Raw genomic sequence first — 20,818 nt, 5'->3', positions numbered from 1 at the left:
AACTAAATTCTCATCCCAGTTTTGTCACTGACTGCTTTGTTATTGGAAAATTTTCTCCAGGTGTAAGGACCAGAGGACCCTCAACTATAAAAGAACAGAAGTAAAACTGAACTGTCCCAGGGATAGCTATAAAGTTCTGGGGGGTGGCCATCTTGCCTACCTTAAGAATTGTGAAGCAAAACAGTCTCATGCCTTCCATAATAAGATATTCCCAAACTTATGGATGGTAGATACCTTGTGTTGTATCTAAACTGTCTTAAGGTATAGGACTTAAGAAAAGTGAATCATGCATTAGAAGTCGTCCCCATCCAAGTGTCCCCATTATATTCAGTAATTGTTCTTCCATCAAGACCTCAGTGGAGGTCAGGATGGTTGGCACCTGGTACTAGTGTGGTTGAGAAAGTTGAGTTGAGAAAGTCAAGTTGAGTAGTGTAATAGTTAATCATTTGGGCTCTGTGGCCAGTTGACCTGTTTTAGAATTCTAGAGTCATGTGAACGGAGGCAAGTAATTTAACTTGTTGAGTCTTAATTTCTCCTACCTGTGAATTTGTGGTATCATAAAACAACCTACCAAGGTAAATGGAAATACGAAATGAAGCCTTTTATGTAAATCATGGTTCTAGTAAACGTTAGCTATTATTTTTAACAACCCAAACCCTTTTAACTGAATTATATTTAGAAGGTATAAAGTACTATTTAACATATAACTGAAACTTCCAGATGGATTGTGGTATTAAGGTATTTCGCACTTTATTTTCCTTCTATAAGCATCTGTAAACATCATTAAATTATGCTAATAAACACTGACTCATAGCCTCTACGTCTATCCTCTTAAATTTTTGTTTTTTTAAGGAATACTTTATTTCATTTAATAGTTCCCTCGTGAGCAATTTAGAGACCTAAGAGAGCTTTCTCACTGATTATTTCCCTTTTCTTTCTGCTAGAGAGAGACCTCTGGGTAGCCAATTCAGATCTACCAGGTTGTTAAAGCCAGGCTTGCCATTTATTTATTCCTCAAATATTTCTTGAGCAGTTACTGTGCCTCATGTAAACTTCTAGTTGCAGTAGTGGATAGTGCGAATATTAAGGAATCTAATTTTGTCTAGTCTCAGTGAATGAAAGTCTGCTACCCATTTGGATTCATTGCTATCAATATCAAAATTCAAATTATCAGAACCTGAGAAATCTCTCCATGGAGAGTGGTTGGGAGTTATGGGTTTGGAAAAAGTCAGCAATCAGTTTCTCACTCCAAAGAGTCCTATTGGCACCATATGTGAGGTCTGTACCCTGAAAAAAAAGGGCTCATTTTTTCCCTCTAATTTTTATATAGTTGCTTCGTACCTCATGGATGTCCCTCTCTTGGGGTTTAAGTATCAAAGACTTTATTCATCTCATTCCTTCTTCTTGTTCTCCCTCCCTCTTCAGGTCTCCTTCCTACACCACTCTGCATTTTCTCTTTCCTGAGCCTCTCCATTAAAGGAATGTTGCAGAATATGCAATTTTTTAAAATAAAACATTTTGTTTATTATACTAGTAAATTCTCTTCGGATTTGCCAAATACCCACAGTGGGTTTGAAGGATTTATATGGAAATTAAGGCAGCACTACATCTGCCTAATTAGACAGATGTACTCATAAAAGGAGCCCACTGCCTGCTGGAATGGGAGGAGGATTGGGCTTGAGGGGGACTCCTCCTCAGCTGTTAGTAGCTGTTAGCTCACAGGCTCAGGTCTCCTGGGACACTTCCCTGCTCCACAGGCAAAGGGAGGATAAGTTCTTTTTCACATCCAATAAAGTATCAAATTAACCTCCCTCCCTACTGTTACAGACTTGATGTTAAATTGGAGGAAAGCAGGTTGCAGATTTTAAGAAAAGTGGCAGGGACGGAGCCACTTTCCCGGTGCAAGTGTTCTACACCTTGGCTGCACATTAGAATTACCTGGGGACCTTTACAAATTCTTATGACTGAAGGCACTTAAGACTAACCGTTGTTCATTCAGCATCCTCCAAAAATCAACTTGAGCAGTAGGATATAGATCCCAAAGTAAAAGAAAAAAAAAATCTAAATTTAAAATCATTCACCTGTGTTTTTCACCATGCTTGTTTGGACAATTCAGTAATTTTGATGGGCCAAGTTAACATTGTTCAACCTTGTCACTTGTAACAAATATTGGCATACACATGTTCAGAACTGTTACGCATTCACGAAACATACAACATAGAGCTGGCATAGAGAGACAAACACTAACAGGTTTAACTTATACCACACAGCTACAGATACACATTCAGACACACAGATTCATTCCTAGAACCTCACGAACAGGCTCTGAGATATGTACAAACTCAGACACACGTAGACACAGAGACCTCATAGGAAAGAGGTCCACAGTTATAGAGTCACACAGATTTACGTATTGGTACAGACACACAGATAAACACAAGCACATACTTATTTGGTTTTTTGTTGTGTTTTTAAAGATATTATTTTTTTTATTCACCAGAGAAAGAAAGAGAGAGAGAGAGAGTACAAGCAGGGGGAGCAGGCAGAGGAAGAAAAAGGCTCCCCGCTGAGCAGGGAGCCCAATGCAGGACTCGATCCCAGGATCCTGGGAGCATGACCTGAGCTGAAGGCAGTGCTCAACCGACTGAGCCACCCAGGCGCCCCACCACATATATGTTTGGACGCATTCAAAAGCCCACATGTATCAAACTAGCCCCAAACACACAGGAAGACCATCAGAGATCCTCAAAAACAGAAAGAATGACTACTGAATGAGCCTCATGGTCTGTTAATTATATCTCAGTAAAACTGTTGAAAAGTTAAGAGTAAGAATTGCTGAGATACACTTAGCCAGAAAACAGAGATGTAAGAGGAGACCGACAAACCCAGGCGATCTCCTTTAGTAGTTCTGGGTCTTCTTCATTTGTTTGTGAGTTCGGGTTTCTGGAGTGACGTTGTGGTATTATTTGCTGCTTATCGGTGAATAATACTTTTGCCAAACTCAGCTGCATCCCTGGCCCCTCGTCCAGGTGGGCTGTGTGAAAGGCAGGACTGAAATTCCAGCCTCCAAGGAGAGAATTACACATATTTTTCTGGAAAAGGAGATTCTATTGAAAATGTTCCTCCCATGGGAAACTGAAAATTCGGGGAGCAAGTAAAGAATGTTTCATTCAGGTTTGAATGCTGACAGTAGAACAAAATATCCTGTAATAATGATAATAAAGAAGTAATGTCTTTATGGCCTTTTATAATATAAATTGTCTTGTACCTACTAAGTTAATCATATCAGAGCTGCTCCCTGTGATCCCATTTGATCTTCAGAGTAACCAAATGAAGAAAAATTCATTTACAAACATTTTATACTTGCTGAAAGCACTCCCAAGAGAAGCTATGTAACATTTTTGAGGTCATCCAGCCACTACATTGCTTGTTTAGAAGTCAAAATTCATGTCTGATGGACTTAAGAGCCAGTGCTATTAGCAACTGTATGTCAAGGATTCTGTAGTCCCTGGGCTTGAGGTTGATCTTACGGCTCATCTGACTTTACATATGGGAAAACCGAAGATCAGAGTACTTTGCACTAAGCTCCCAGGGGCACGCACAGACCTGAACCTAATACTCTGATTCCTGTTCTAGGGCTGATGTCACCAGACAAGCTAACTTTTGAAATAGTCAACGAACTGTGTGTGAACTGGACAAGGTGAAGAAACTGAAACTTAGGAACCAAGATTGAATTAAAAGCCCAATGGCCTTACTCTCAAACATCCTCCCAGGGAGCAGACCTTCCCCTGGAAGACAATGGGGTTCAGTCTGCTTCTCGCTATTCCTCTGTTGCTTTCCTGAGGACTACGAAACTATGCCCTTGGTTCAGTGATGTCTCAGAAAGCTCTTGGAGGGAATTGCATTCTATCCACAAGAGTGGAGGTACAACTTCAACTTCAGGAAGAGGTTTTGTGTGTTTGTCATTTTCTCAGGGTTTGGGTCTGTCTGGGATGAAAGATGTTCAGTAACTGAGAAAGCATCCTGGTCACATTGTAGAATTTCCTCTAAATTCTCTCCTCAGAATCTGAGTGTGATTATGAAATTCTTTAGGATTTAATCCTATGGATAAGTGATTAGGGGAAAAAAATGTAAGGTTCCTTAAAGAAGGCGATAATGACAAAAAAGGTAGAGAAACACGGCATTAGATCATATATCCCAGATCCCCTTATTATTCATTTAAGCATTTCAAATTGTTGCCAGTTTTAAAACCTAGAAGATTTTATGTAAATATCTAAATTCCTGATGTCTTTTAAAAATGAAAATCAGAAGATCTGGCAATTGTGGGCTCATGGTTTCCATGGCAATAATCGACCAAACCTGTGTAGCAGCTTCACCAATGAGTAGGTCGTATGCTGTGTTGGGCATCCCAACCTGTCACATCCCCCACTAATTATGTTCATTCTGACCCATTTCACTTATCTGGGTTACCCGTCTGGACACTGCAGGTATCTATTAACATTCTCAGTATTCAGATAAAAATCATTACAGTTTCAGAGACAGATGTTTTAGCAGTCCAGGGAGAGAGAAGTCAGCAAAGCATTGAGAGCTCAAAGATGGCTTCATAAGAGAAGTGGGAATGAAGCTGTCTTATGACAAATCAAGATTTATTGAGGCAATAAAGGAGGGTACTTTAGTGGAGGGTGTAAAATAAGAGGAACAAGAGATAATGCAAAATTAAATTCTGGTGGACAAAAGACCAACTGTGCAAAGTAAACTTTTAAACACTTAGAATAAAATGTGAAACATTATATTTACAATCTTAGGTTTGAAAAGATTTTCCTTTTTAAATGACATAAGAAAGGACGAACCATAAAAAAAAAAAGGGTAAGCTTGAATCCATTCAATAAAGAACATCTGTTCATCTAAAGACATCATAAACAAGGTAAAAAGACAAGGAACAGATTTTGAGAAGATATTTGCAATGCATAAAACTGACAAAAGCTAAGTATCCAGAATTTATAGAGAGCTTCTACAAATCAAAATGAAAAAAAGATAAAACAACCTAATGAAAAAGTGGGCAAAATATATGAAACTGTCATTCACAAAAGGTAAAAGACAAATGGCCAATAAGCACATGAGAATGTCGGCAATCTGACACGTTATCAGAGAAAGGCAGATTAAAACAATAGAAAGCTATTATTTTGTGCCCCTGAGATTTCCATAAATCTAAAGTCAAATAATACCAAAGCACTAGACACAGATGTGGGAAATTTGGAAATTCCAAACAGTAAAAGTTGGCATGCATCTTTGGGGGACAAATGACAATATTGAATAAATTGTGTTATGTATGTATTTTCTAACCCAGTAACTTAAGTGCCATGTATGTACCTTGAAGAAATATTCATGCGTGAGCAAAAGACAATGTACGCTTGACTATCCGTTATGTTATTGTATGTGGTTCAGAAACACACCTTAAATTGAAAATTAAGATTAGGGGTCCCCTGGATGGCTCAGTGGGTTAAGGCCTCTGCCTTTGGCTCAGGGCATGATCCCAGGGTCCTGGGATCAAGCCTCACGTCGGGTTCTCTGCTCAGCAGGAAGACTGCTTCCCCATCACCCCCTGCCTGCTGCTGTGTGCTCTCTGTCTCTCTCTGTCAAATAAATAAAGTCTTAAAAAAAAAAAAGGAAAGAAAAAGAAAAAAAATTTAAGATTGATTGAAAATGTCTTAAATGAGCCTCAACAAAAAAGGTGATGAATAAATTATGATATAGTCACAAAATGAAAAGCTGTAAGATAGTGGAAATAATTGCACTAATACAGCACCGGTCAATTTAGCTAAATCTCCAAAACCTTCAAAAATCAACATGCAGAAAAAATGTACTCAACTGAATATAAAAGTGTGAAAAATAAGAGTGAATAACATGATTGGTGTAAAAAAAAATAATAGAGTCAAGATAGAAATAGAAATGGGTTTGTGGGAAGGGAGATAAGGTTGGAAGGTTGCCAATAACTGGCCCAGGCACATGAGGGCCTGGAGTAGGGAAGAAAATGAAAAGTTTCTCTTTGTCAAAGAAGCTTTAAATGTTGCTCTGCTTTTGTTGTCGGATGGAGAAACCGTAGACAAAGTCTCTTCTCAAGGCTATTATTACCTGGGGGAAAAGAGCCATTGTAGATTCATGTGGAGGATGGTAGTTTCTGGTTTCAAAACTTCCATCTGAAAAAATAAGTCATTTGCAGAGTAGCCAGTCCTGAGACACAAAAAAAATCAGTTGATGTTCTCTTCGGTGTGGACATCACGTAGAGAAGAACAATTGTGCTCCCATAGATCATTCTTTTTATTAGATACACTTTACTTCTTTATTCAAATGCTTCCAATGACCTTACACTGTCAAGATCTCTGTCCATGCCTAGCCACTGCTTCTTGAGTCCATACAAGTCAGCCAAGAGCAGAGCTCTGAAAATTATACTCTCTTCTCAGAAACCCCAAGTCCTCCTTTTCTGAATAAAGTCCAGATCCTGCATTCTCTAAGGGTTTTCTTTTTCTTCTTTGAACAGTTTTTGTTTACAGCAAAATTGAGGAGCAAGTATGGAGAGTGAATAACCCCTCCTCCCACAAAAGCACAGCCCACCTGCTGTTAACATCTCACACCGGATCGGTGCATTTGTTAGGAATGATGAACCTACGCAGGCACCTCATTATACCCCACAGCCCATTGTTTATGTCAGGGTTCTCTCTTGGTGTTGTACATTCTTAGGGGTTTTGACAAATGTATATCACATGTACTCACTATTATAGCATCACACAGAGTAGTTTCTTTGCTCCCCAAATCCTCTGGACTCCACCCATTCATCCCTTTCTCCTCATAGCCTCTGACAACCACAGATCTTTTCTCTGTCTCCATAGCTTTGCCTTTTCCAAAACATTATAGAGCTGGAATTCTGTAGTGTGTACCTTTTTCAGATTGGCTTCTTCTGCTTAGTAACATGTCTGTAAGTTTCCTCCACATATTTTCAGGTTGATAGCTCATTTCTGTTAACACTGAATAATATTCCATGGTATGGATGTACTTCTGTTTATCCGCTCACCCATTGAAGGGCATCTTGGTTGCTTCCAAGTTTTGATAATTATGAATGAAACTGCTATAAACATCCAGGTGCAGGTTTTTGTGTGACATAAGTTTTCGTCTCTTTTGGGTCAACACCAAATAGTGTGATTGCTGAATCGTGTGGTTTAGTTTTAAGAGTTCTTGGTATCTTGGATACCATTTCCTTTATTACAAATGTTTTTTGCAAATATTTTCTTCCATTGTCATTCTCTGACATTATCTTTTATAGGGCATTTTTCATCTTAAAGAAGTCCATCTTATCAATTATTTCTTTAAGAGCTCAGGCTTCTGATGTTGTACATCCTCTGACTTCTGACTCTAGCTTTATTTTACCTTCTACACTCCTCGTCTCTTCATCTCTTCTGTCAACAGGTATTTACTGTGAACTTTTTCTGATCACACAGGATTGAGAAAGAGCAAGAGAGACCACAGTGTGATTCTCATGGAGCTCATACACCAGGGTAAAGGCAGACCATAAACACATTGACAGGCCACTAGGAGAATTTCAGAGACTATAAAGGCTATGAAACCTGTAAAACAAAAATGTGGTACAGCTTTCCTGGGGACACTAGGCCAGGTAATCAGGCGACGTCACACTAGGGAAACGAAACCTGAAGTGACACAGGTAGGATATGAAACAGTCACTTAAACATCTGTGGGAGGAACAGGTCAGACTCCCTTCCCGAGCTCTGACTCAACTACCCTCTCTGTCCTGAACGCAGCTCTTCCTTCTGATCACTGTGCCTTTGGTCTAGGCTGTGTTTTCTGTCTAGAGCACCACCCCACTGATGAGTGAAAGTCCTACTGTGCTTCCCACACCACTGCCTCTAGGATGTCTTATCTGATCCTCTTCTTTACTGCTACTGAGCTGCCTCTGCTGGTCCTCTCTGTGGTAAGGTCAGCATAGTCTCTCTGCCTGGACTATTTTGATTACCAGTGATTGGACCACTAACATGGGTGTGAAGAAAAAAGAAGGCATATATTGGGTTAAAAAGCATGTCAATAAGAACTCATGACTAGTAAGAGCTTCCTAACTCCACCTTCTAATTTTAGCACATGGTTTTTGGAAGCAGAGGTTTGTTCTCTGTGGCACAGTCTATCACATATTAGGTCTTACACATATTAGGTGCTTCTAAAATATACATTAAATAAGTCTTTATATTCTATTTTTCATTGTTATTGTTGGGTAATATTTATTGAATGCTCAATAATATATTATTGAATGCTTATTATGGGGCAAGCCCTATGCTAAGAATTGCTTATGTATGGTCTTATTTAATTCCTCTGTCTGTGTGTGTGTGTGTATATATATATATATATATATATATATATATATATATATAGTACATATATACATATATATATATTTCCTATATACAGCCTGTGAGTTAGACAATATAATTATTTATGCTTTATAGGTAATATAGAAAAATATAGATAACACAGCAAAAATGTTTAACTACAACAATAACAAGACAAGGTGTTATTCTTTGACCATTTCTTTGGATCAGAACAATTTCTTTTAAAAACTTTCAACTCATTGCCATTTCTCGCTGATCAAATGAAACAAATTGGTAGTGGCCAAGGCTGACTTATTGGGTTAAATCAGTTGAGCCTAAATCTATTTCCCAGGACATTGCAGCCCATAGGTTATATGCAAGGTCATTTTATTGACCCTTATTCTTTATTCATTTCTTGATCTTTTTTTTTTTCAATTCATACTTACAGTCTTTAAAACAAAACAAAATGTGAAGTATACTTTTCCTCTGCTTTCCTTTGTTCTTGGTCTTGTGACCTTCTTTGGCTAATGGAGCATGGGTATAGGTAACAGGTTCCATTTCTTTCCTGGAATCTCTCAGAAGAGTTTTTTCTGGGTATTCCCTACCTCCTCAGTCTGGGTCCCAGTGTGAACTCCTCTATCAGTCAGGACTGCCCCACCCGACCACCCACCATAGACTGCATGTTGCATGAGTATGGCGGCAGCAGACCCAACAGCAGGAAGCTGAGCCACACCACGAGAAATGATGTGTATTGTTATAGGTCACTGTTGGTGTCTGTTGTTTACACAGCAATAAAAGCAAAATACCTACCTAATAATTTTTATTAGGGAAAAAAAAAGTAGAAGTGGTTGGGGGGGAGTGGCCACCACAGGAATCCATACTTTCCATGCTCATAGTCCATTCGTCCTAAGGCACAGTGTCATTTTCTCCTTTCATGGATTTTATTTTTTTTCTCTACACTTTTTCTTCTGCCTCAATCAGTTTTAGTAAGATTGTTTATTTGAGTTAACATGGTGAAGTTTTTTGCAATAAAGAATATCACATTGTGGGGCACCTGGGGTGGCTCAGTTGGTTAAGCGTCCTGGGATCGAGCTCTGCTAGCAGGGGAGTCTGTTTCTCCTTCTCCCTCTGTCCCTGCTCATGTGCTCTCTCTCTCTCTCTCTTTCTTGCTCACCCTCCCTCTCTCAAATTAAGAATTAAATAAAATAAAAAAAGAATATCACTTTGTGCTGAATCAAGCCCTAGAAGGAACAACAAAGCTGACAAGACAAAAGAGCTAAGAGGAAGCCAGTGTCAGGATGGTTTGATGCACTTCTCTTAGAGTAGACGACTTGCAGACACAGGTTACTTTCATTCATTCTCTACATTGGCTATCTCTGTCTGCTTCTCCCAAGTTCAGAGTTTCAGCTTCATGAAGTATTTTTGGCCCAAGAAAGATGATTTTTGAAATACTTATCTCTATAATACATAAGCTATGACAAGATCTTACTAGATGTTGGTCAAATAAATGAATGAACAAAAAAATAAGCCAAACAATCAGTGAATCAGTGAATGATAATCAATAGAAAAGATTATCCATAATAACAGTAATCTCACCAGCAATATGATTTATTTGACACAGTGTGAGAGGACTAAAGCTCATTGCTCTTCTCCATTTTCCCATTAAATCCTCACAATGTCCTATTGATGTAGGTGACATGCAGCTCACAAATGAGAGCACTGAGAGTTGAGTAATTAGCTCAGAATGAAATAGGTAGTAGCAACCTCCTTCTAGATATGTCTCCTGAGGCAAGGAAAACAAAAGCAAAAATAAATTTTGGGGACAACATCAAAATTCAAAGCTTCTGCATAGAAAAAGAAATTAAAAAACCAACAAAACTGAAAAACAACCTACTGAATGGGAGAAGATATATTTGCAAATGGCATATCTGATAATGGCTTAGTATCTAAAACATATAAAGAATTGATAAAGTTCAAACCCTCAAAATGAATAATTTAAAAATGGGCAGAAGACATGAATAGACATTTTTCCAAAGAAGATATACAGATGGCCAATAGACACATGAAAAGATGCTCAACATCACTCATCATCAGGGAAATGCAAATCAAAACCACCATGAGATATCACCCCACATCTGTCAGAATGGCGAAAATCAAAAACACAAGCAACAAGAATTGGCAAGGATGTGGGGGAAAAGGAACCCTCTTGCACTGTTGGTGGGAATGCAGACAGCACAGTAGTCACAGCCATTGTAGAAAACAGTATGAAGTTTCCTAAAAAAATTAAAAATAGAACCACCCTATGACCGAGTAATTGCACTAGAGGATATTTTCCCAAATACAAAAACACTAATTCAAAGGGATATATCCACCCCCATGTGTAGTGCAACCTTCTTTACAATAGCCTAACTACGGGAGCAGCCCAACTTCCATGGTAGATGAACAGATAAAGAAATGGATAAAGAAAATGCAGCATGTATAAAATGGAATATTACCCAGTCATAGAAAGGAAGAAAAAATCTTGCGATTGGCAACAATGTGGATAGATATAAAAAGTATAATGCTAAGTGAAATAAGTCAGTCAGTCCATATGATTTCACTCATAGGTGTAATTTAAGAAAAAAAAATGAACTAAGGAAAGAAAAAGGAGACAGACAAACTAAAAAACCGACTCTTAAGAATAAAGAACAAACAGATGGTGAGCTGGGGGAGTGAAATAGGTGAAGGGGATTATGAGTGCACTTATCTGGAGGAGCACTGAGTCATATATGGGACTGTTGAATCACTATATTGTATACCTGAAACTAATATAACATTGTTAATTACACTTGAATTAAAATTTTAAAAAATGAAATTGGTACTAAAAGCTTAAAGTGAGATACAACTCCTTTCTCTGTCCCAGGTACATCTCAGGCTTTACAGAAACCCACTCAGCGAATCACTTTGGTTGTTGTGGCTTATTCCTATTTTACAACTGAGACAACATGGGCTTAAAGAGATGTGGGAGCCTTATACAAATCCCCTGGAAGGACCAGCAGTGGGGAATGTGGAGATGAGGAGGACTGAGACTTGCTCTATGGAAATCACAAAGTTAAGAGAAAGGGATGTGAACCTGAGGACAAGGTCCCAAGATTGGAAACAACGCCAATGCCACAGTCTGAAATCTGGCTTTGATGCCCACAGAAGGCTCAGCCGTCGTGCTGCCATGCTGACCCTCCATTCTGAAGGCAAGGGTCTGACTGTATTCAGTTACTTACACAGACTGCCTCTCTAAAAGGATATCACTTGTCTTTATACACTTTGATACCTTATAAAGATGAGCTTTGATTTCTTCTCAACAAATATCCTTTCTTCCTCTCTTCACTGCCAGTTATGGGTTTTATTCCCCTAGAACAGGATTTCTCAACCTCATCAACTTTGTTACCAATAAATCTTCAAATAATTCTTCTTTTGGGGGTGGGTGGGTGCCTTGTAAATTGTAGGATATTTAACAGCTTCCTCTCACCCACCACTCCGCATCTGTGGGTTGTAACAATCAAAAGTGTCTAGCTTATTCAATTAGGAATTTAATTCCTGTTAGGATTCTAGGATGGTCATTAAGTTGGTACATCAGTCAATCACCCCTTTCTGTGTATGAGTTTCAGATTCCTTCTTGAGAGTAGGTGTTAATAGAATGATGATTGGAGGAAAAGAAGTAAGGAAAGACTCATGAATAATATGTGAAGGGGAGGTTTCAGACATAAAGATATTGACCTCTAAGACTTGGAGTGACAAAGACTAATTCCACTTTTCTTACATTTTGCCTCTGCTCTTATATTGCCTTCTAACATTTCCTATTGAGTCACACATATTCTATCATCTAATTTAGCAAAAAGAATATTATGAAGCCCTCCTATTTAGGGTATCTGGGGGTGAGTATCCAAATAAAACACAATCTTGGACATTAAGAAGCTCACAGTTTTCTGACCCTTTCACAGCCCAGATCTCTGCTTGCAGATGTGGTCTTGCTTCGTCCTACACCAGACTGACACCTAAAAACAAAACAGGTTTCTTCAAGAATCTGTAAGTACTCCATTCTCATGAAGTCCCAATTTAAGTAAAAGACTAACAACACTCAGCCTAAAAGTGAACCGCCAACTATTTATTTTCCTTAAAAGATGGAGTATTCAATTATTGAGCCTCTGCTAAGGACTTCATTATAAGGTGCTAATAGATTTGGAAAGCACAGTTTTCCATTTGTTTAATTTAAAATGGAAGTTAAAGTACTGGTTCATTTGTGCTTCCTCCAGCAGTAAGCTCCATGTTCATTCATGTATACGAGACAACAGGTTCACTGGGTCTCGGACTGGCCAGGTCCAGTGTGGTGTTCTCAAAGGATTCTGTCTCCCTGGGGGCAATTTCCTTCACCAATTAAGCCCTTCAATCATTTGCGCCCACCCAAAGCAGGATAAGTAGTTGGCTCGACTTTCACTGCCAGTTACTTTTCAGGACAGACTTTTTCACATTTCCCTGCTTCTGTGGGAGAAAAATGCCATGTTGATCACAGAGATTTCATTCTTTGTCCACATCACGTTTCACTGATGCGTCCATCTGCAACTGGAGAGGATACCCTGGTGGGAAATTCTTCTCAGGAAAAGGGTGGCTGAATTACTATCGACAATATTTTCCCCTAGGTAAGAGAGAGTTGCTTATAATGAATACTTTAAAAAGCTCTAATGGATAAAAGGAGTCCTACGTGTTTAGGGGGCCTGTATTGTGCCTTATGTGCCCTATTCTTCATCTTCCTTTCCATTTATCATCAGTTTCCCTTATGCACTTTCACAGGTTTTCTTTGATGTGGAATCATGAGGTTTGCTTATCAGGCATTGTCTCCAGTTTATACAGGAAAAAACTGGAGCCTGGAAGGGTTATGTGACTTGCCCTGCTTCAGTCAAGCCTGCCTCCTACTTATCCCCACATGATGGCCAAAAAGATTGTGTTAGTTTTCTAGGGATGCCATAATACAATTTCACTAACTGGGTGCCTTATAAAATAGAAATCTATCCCCTTACAGTTCTGGAGGCTAAAGTCTGAAATCAAGGTGTTGACAGGGCTATGAGGGAGAGTCTGTTCCAGATCTCTCCTTGGCCTGGAGAAGTCCCTGCTCATGATCACATGACATTCTTTCTGTTATGTAAGTCTGTCTCCAAATATTCCTTTTTTTATAAGGACATCAGTCGCATTGGATTATGACTACCCTAATGACTTCATTATAACATTATCTTGGTCAAGACCTTATCTCCAGACTAAGGTCATGTTTGGAGCTACTAGGGACTAAGACTTTGACACATGAATTTTGTGGGAAACAATCCAACCTATAGCAGGGAAATTCATGTAAACAAATCCAAATAAACCACTCCTCATTTGCTATGGAATAAAGTTATAACTTTCTTATGATGAGCCATGCATCCCTTCCTTATGTGGCCCTTGTCCCTGGCCTCAGTCTTATCTCTTACCACCACACAGCAGGAAATCTAACCCTCCCGAACTACTCGGTAAAAATAACTCCTAACTTAGTAACTTAAGACACTTGTGCTTGGTGCTTCACATGTGTGTATAATGAAAATACATTATGCTGACCCTCAGTACCACCACACTATAGATTCAAACATTCATTCATTCAAAAATGCTTCTCAGTGCATATTGTGTTGAAGCTTTGTTCAAGGTCCAAGGGGTATAGCTGCCAATAAAATGGAAAAAAAAAAATCTCTAGCCTCACAAATTTACATTCTAGTGGGGGGGAGCGGACAGATAATAATAAATTAAAACATCATATACTATCATTGACCCTTGAACAACACAAGTTTGTTTTGAACTGTGTCTTCTTACATGTGGATTTATTTCGATAAATACAGTACAGTAGTGTAAATGTGTTTTCCTTATGATTTTCTTAATATTTTTTCTCCAGCTTACTGAAAGAATACAGTATATAATAAGAATAATATATAAAATATGTGTTAATTGACTGGGTATGTTATTGATAAGGTTTCCAGTTAACAGTAGGCTATTAATAGATAAGTTTTGGGGGAGTCAAAAGTTATAGGTGGAGGGGTGCCTGGGTGGCTCAGTCGGTTAAGCATCCAACTCTTGGTTCTGACTCAGGTCGTGATCTCAGGATTGTAAGATCGTGCCCTGCACTGGGTTTCATACTCAGTGGAGAGCCTGCCTTCCTTCCCTCACCCTGCTCATGCACTCTCTCTCAAATAAATAAACCTTTAAAAAATAGTAAAAGGTATAGGTGGTTTTTTGACTGGGTGGGAGGTTGGCACCCCTATCATCCCTGTTGTTTCCAGGGTCAACTATATATTAAGCAATAGGGAATGCTGTAGAGAAAATTAGGACATGAATGAAGGTGATCCAGGGACAAAATGCAATTTTTAAAACTTATATAATAATTTTATACTTATTGAAAGGTTAAAAGAATACTCTGCATCCAGATTCTACACATGTTATTCTGAAATAAATCAAATGTATAAAGAAGTTGCAAGATGAATACAAACATGTCATGGATCCCCTTAATCCTAAATTCCTTATTATTCATTTCCTAACATTTGCTCAGTTTCTCCCTTCTCTCTCTCTCTCCCCTCTCTCTGTCTCTTTCTATTTCCATATTTCACATATATGATGCCATAACATTCTTCTTGCTGGATTATACTACTGATAACATTTATACAATATACATTTATTTCTTCAACAAATTAGTAGTCTTGAGAGATTTTACTAAGGTAATATTAATCTTTTCTCAACAAGAACTTGGCCATGTTTTTACCTTATACATCTACATAAAAGTTCAATTAATTTTCAAATTATTGAGCACTGAACTCTGCTATTACAAATTAGATGGTAATTAATGCTCCTTTGCTTGCTCATTTATTTGTAATTTTTTTTTCCTGTCAGGGCCCACAAAAATGTGAAAATTCCATTAATTATTTTTGCTAACTCATTGATGGATTATAGAACAAAGTAATAATTTTGAAAATTATAGCTATCCAACAGGTACATTTTTAGAAAGATGCAACATTCTGAAAGATATTGTTAATTAGCCAGCAATTAAAAATTGCAAGAATACTTCACAGCAAGATTTGTGATAATTTTAATGAATTTCTGAAATGAGATAAACAGTTTTTTAAAGGACACATCTAACCTTGAGAGTCCGTGAAGTTATAAATGGTGAAATGGTGGGAAGGAATATATTATTCAATATATTTTAATATGAAGATTATTAGAAGACATCTAAAAATGTTTGAACATACTTAAGGAAATTAAAACTTATCGAATATATAATACTTGTATTTCATAGTTTTGTTTTTTTTTTAAGATTTTACTTATTTATTTGTCAGAGAGAGGGAGAGTGTATAAGCAGGGGGAGAGGCAGGCAGAGGGAGAAGCAGGCTCCTTTGTTGAGCAAGGAGCCAGATGTGGGACTCAATTCCAGGACCCTGGGATCATGATCCCAGCCAAAGGCAGGCACTCAATTGACTGGCCCACCCAGGCATCCCATATTTCATAGTTTTACAACCCTGATCTATAGTTATTTTATTCCCATTTTATAGCTGAAACAGCTGAGGCCTGGAGTTACTCCTAGTGGGAGCATTCCAGACACAGGAACACATGTGAAAACAGGAAGCCAAAGGAATGTGGGGAGTGGAGAAACTAAAGGAATGCTGACATCCATGGAGTGTAAGTATTTGGGGATAGTCATCTGATCAGAGGCCAAGGAGATAGGAAGGATGGCACATGCAGGATTTGGGGGGAAATGTCAAAGACCTGGGGCTTCAGCTACAATGTTTCAAGATCATTCTTGCCACAGTGTGAAGACTGGCTTGGGGGGGAACAAGTGGGAGAGAAGATGCAAAGCAATTGCAGAAGTCCAGGAAAGATGATGGTGATGATGATGATGATGATGGTGATGCTGCTGCTAATGATGATGGTGGTGATGATGATGATGGTGGTGATGATGATGATGATGATGGTGATGATAATGATGGCATGCTCTATAGAAGGGGAGAGCTGGATTTGCTAGAGACTTAATAGGAAGGTGATAGGGATTAGTCATTGATGTCAGGGAAGGTTGATGATTAAGGAAAGAAAGCGTGAGGATGACTGCCTCCTTTTTAGGTCTGTTCAACTGTGTGGAAGGCAACAGGGAGCACTGGAGAAAGAAATTAGCAGAGAATTTTCTGAATTTGTTCTATGGCATGAAGAGTTGAACTGAGACATGTCAAAAAAAAAGATATGTGAATGTACAGATTTCGAATTCAGAAATGTTAGGACTGGGGATGTAAGTTTGAAAGCGCAAGTAAAAACTATTTTTAAAATTTATTTCCATGTTTCTGAAAGAGCTCTTTAGACTACTTACATTAGAAGGCCCTACATAGCTATTTCATAACTCAGTGCTTTTCAGGCTTTAACATGCATCAAAGTCACCAAGGTACAGTATAGTTAGGAAGATAAAAGCTCTACATTCAATCTGCTTTGGTTTGAATAAGCTTGGAGACTTTCTAGAATAAACTTGGGCAACTTAGTCTTTGTGCCTCAGTTTTTTTTCTCTATTAAATGGAAGTAATAATACCTCATTGGGTTTCTTGAAGACTAAATTAAAAAAAATAAGAACATAATTGAATAAATCAAATAAGTTGATTTATAATAAAGCCTTTAGGACACTTAGTGGCACTTAGAAAATAGACAAAAATGTTAGACTAGGCATTATTATTTTCCAGATAATTTATTAAAATGCAGATTTGTGGACCCCCAACTCAGGATTTTCATGTAAATGTCATGTTACAGGATGGTGTGGACATTTTCGTGTGGATTTGGCTGTGTTTTAGACTGGAGATAGAGGTGATGAATTAGAATTCAGAGATTCTTGTTATATTAATTCTGGACCCACCACACTTATTAAATCATATGTGTTTTTTTGTTGTTCAAATGCCAAAGAATCTACATTTTCAAATAAACTCACCAAATCTTAGCAATGTTGATCTATATCCATGCTTGAAAGGAATACTGTAACTCCGTGTTAGAACAATCTCAGTGTCTCAGTTATTACCAGTTGCTTTTTTGTTGTTGATTTATAGTTATTATGAAAAGAAGTGGGCATCTGGAGGAAACTTTTACATTTTCCTTAGAAAAATTTTAATATAAATTGCTGAGAATTGGTAGCTCTCTGTTTAGTATCACTATTCTTTCTTCTTAGTTCAGGAAATATCCTGGTAGTTTTGTTCCTCTGAAAGTAGGAGATGGGTCTCTCTTCAGCATCTCTTCAGTCAACCAAGCACCTGTTTTTATAAAATAAAAGAATGTTGTTTGTATCTGGATCATTACTTAAAGTAATAAAAAAACATTGCCAAGCAGTGTAAACATCAATACCCATGAATTATTATTCTTTTAAAATGTTGGCTAAATTTACATATAGATTAAACTTAGAATTTATGAAATGTGATTTTCTTTCAATCTGATGGCTTAATGCCACTAGTGTTTTATGGGTAAGGTCCCTGCACAGAAGGCTGTATGTTTTTCCATGTGACTGAGGACATGGAAAACCACATCGTTGGCAGACATCATGGCATTAAATTGCAAATTGAATTTGAGAGAGCAGAGAAAGGGTGTGTTGGAGAGTGACTGAGGGCTGGAAATTAAACCTATGTGGAGTGAACATATGCTCCTGAGAAACTCATAGTGGAGCTTCCTCTTCTCAAAAGGTGGTTTACAGAGAGCAGATTTCATTATTGAGGGCATATATTTGGTACAGCTTTTGTTCACCACCAACTCAACTCCTTCTGTCTAGACAACATGTCTATCCCCTTTCATGGAGGTTTATTACCTGCACACATGCACATTCACACCCAACACCCCTAGGCTGGGTGGGCCCTCTCTTCTCACATAGTCTGACTGTAGGTAGAAATGAAACCAGACCCTCAGGCTTCACCTTTTTACTGCTTCATGTGTTAATGACTTTTACTTGCAACTTTGGTGACAGAAAAATGTAACTTCTTTGGCAGACCCCCCAACTTTAAATTACAAATTGATTTTGAGATGCAGTGAAAGGATGTGGCAGAGAGTGACTAAGGACTAGATATTAGAATGATGTGGAGTTAATATCTGTGACCTGAGAAACTCACAATGATCCTTCTTGCTTTCTGATGAGGGTTTACAAACAGCAGGTTTAATTATGGAGGCCGTATGTTTGATGTCACTCTTTGATCAACACTGATTCATCTTGTTTGGATGGACAAGACTTTAATCTCCTTTCCTGGAAGTCTACAGTCTACTGCACACACACACACACACACACACACTCACACTCATCTCCCCAACCTATCCTGACTCTTAAGTAAAACAGAAACCAGATTCTTATGTTTTCACCTTGATTCTTTCATGCTTTACATCCCAGTGGCTTTCCCATTGTGACTTTTTTTTTTTAGATTATTTATTTATTTATTTGTCAGAGAGAGAGAGGGAGAGAGAGAGCAAGCAGAGGCAGGCAGAGTGGCAGACAGAGGCAGAGGGAGAAGCAGGTTCCCTGCCAAGCAAGGAGCCGGATATGGGACTCCATGCCAGGATGCTGGGATCGTGACCTGAGCTGAAGGCAGATGCTTAATGACTGAGCCACCCAGGAGTCCTCCCATTATGACTTTTATGACAAAACTTAACTTCTGCTTCTTTCTTTATTATGTTATTTTTTTCTCAAGGACACATGACTTAACACAGTCAGTTTCTTGATGATTGGCCTCTCAAGAAATAGCCATTATTAATAGGAGCCCCACATGTTGTGTTCTTCTTACCTCTCCCCCTCCTCTTTGACGTTGGTCCAGTCCATTGTGCTCTCCAAACAGTACTTTCCTCAACTGTTAAAAGAAGGTTTTAGTCTTGTAGGGTGATTTTTCCACCAGAAACTAGCTCAACTTCCCCGAATGCACCAGGAGAATAGCATCTGGGGTCAGTGGGAGAAAGAAAAAGGAACTCATGAGAAAGTCATGAACAGAATATTAACAAATCAATCAGTGAGTATTGATTACTATGTGATTTCCCAAAATATGGTTCCCAGCCCATCAGACTCACTGACTTCAGGGCTTGCTAAATATTGAGCTTTTTAGACCTAACTCCAGATACATAGCAAAAAAATGTCTGGAGCTATGTCCTGAAAAACTGCTTTTAAAACAGGATCCCAGGTGACCTTGCCAATCATCTAAGTATGAGAACCACTGGCCTAGTGTATACATATTATAATAGGAATTTTAAAGGGAGTACAAATAAATAAAATTTTCATAATAAATGGTTTTCATTTTGATATATTAAATGAAAATCCCTTCATCTTCCCCCTTACCACACCCATAGCCAGAGCTGTCCTTTGCTGAAACTCAACAGAACAAGCTCCAACTCCTCTCCCGGAGCAGGGAGAGTGGTAAAACACAGCGCTGGTGAGTACAGAAGAAAGTGTGCTTTAAACCATTGCCAGTTCCTCTTGTAAGTAGAAAGGTATAGCTGATGAATAAATAAGTTAGAAAATCAACAACAACCCAGTGAGTTCTAAAAGGAGACTTGCATCTCTATTCCTCAGATCCAAGAGCAGCTACGAAATTGGCAAAGTTCTAGTCCTTGCAACCTGCCTCAGAATTTTCGCCAGCGCCACAAAGTGGGTGTGAAATGAAAGCCTTTGCTTGTGAGAGAGTATTATCTCTTATCAGGTCCAAGCCAAAAGCTACAGTTAAAAACACTGTCTTCATTATCTCCAATTTTATATGTGTTTTAACACCTCCATGGTGTGATTTTCTTTTACTCCCAGGGTCCACGCTGATTAGTGCTATATTATTGACTTTTGTTTTTCATTAAATTAGGAATAAGCATCACTACAATTTACAAATCTCCGAGAGTAGAGAGGGAAGTTTTGGGGGGAGTAAGGAGGATGCATGAGAAAAACCATCAAATATCCTGATTTTTCTGATGGCTCTATGTCTCTCGATGTACTGCAAGGCAACAAGAGATTAACCATTATGCTCACCTGGGTCATGTTGCTCAGATTCACTCCAAAACTTATGATTCTATGTATTTTCACACAGGTACATTTTTACATACATAGCGCATGCACACACACACACACACACTCACTCACTCACTCACTGCAGTTTGTGTGGAAACCAGTAAATCATTGAAGGAAAGCAAAATTCACGACTGACCGTCTGATATTTGATTCTATGAAACAAAGCTTTCCATTCTACTTGTGTTCAAAATCAGCCTCTTTCCTACTATTTTATTATTTTCTCTGACAGTTAAAAGTATAACAGGTATTTGTTGACTTTTTTGATTTTGCTTCCTTTTGTGATGCATGGGTCTAATACGAGGAAGGAATTCTCCTTCTCCAAATTATTCTCCAAATAATTCATTCATTATTTTCCAAATAATGAATGGGT

At 38.3% G+C, this 20,818-nt stretch overlaps 2 long non-coding RNA genes across 2 annotated transcripts in view; both read left to right on the top strand.

Moving 5' to 3' along the window:
* The window catches only part of LOC125085222 (uncharacterized), a 65,754-nt gene extending 61,969 nt beyond the window's left edge, over positions 1-3,785 (top strand). The window contains exon 7 of the long non-coding RNA XR_007122818.1: positions 3,637-3,785. This is a non-coding gene — a long non-coding RNA (uncharacterized LOC125085222). The remainder of the gene's footprint in view (positions 1-3,636) is intronic.
* Positions 3,786-3,787: 2 nt separating this feature from the next.
* LOC125085223 (uncharacterized) lies at positions 3,788-18,871 on the top strand. Its single transcript, XR_007122819.1, has 3 exons — positions 3,788-3,924; positions 15,962-16,088; positions 16,527-18,871. It is a non-coding gene; the product is annotated as an uncharacterized LOC125085223 (long non-coding RNA).
* The last annotated feature ends 1,947 nt before the right edge of the window (positions 18,872-20,818 follow it).

This window comes from Lutra lutra, chromosome 14, assembly GCF_902655055.1.
Source record: "Lutra lutra chromosome 14, mLutLut1.2, whole genome shotgun sequence".
Lineage (NCBI taxonomy): Eukaryota > Metazoa > Chordata > Mammalia > Carnivora > Mustelidae > Lutra > Lutra lutra.
The sequence above is the reverse complement of the archived record's forward strand: the minus strand, read 5'-3'. Positions and strand labels throughout refer to the sequence as shown.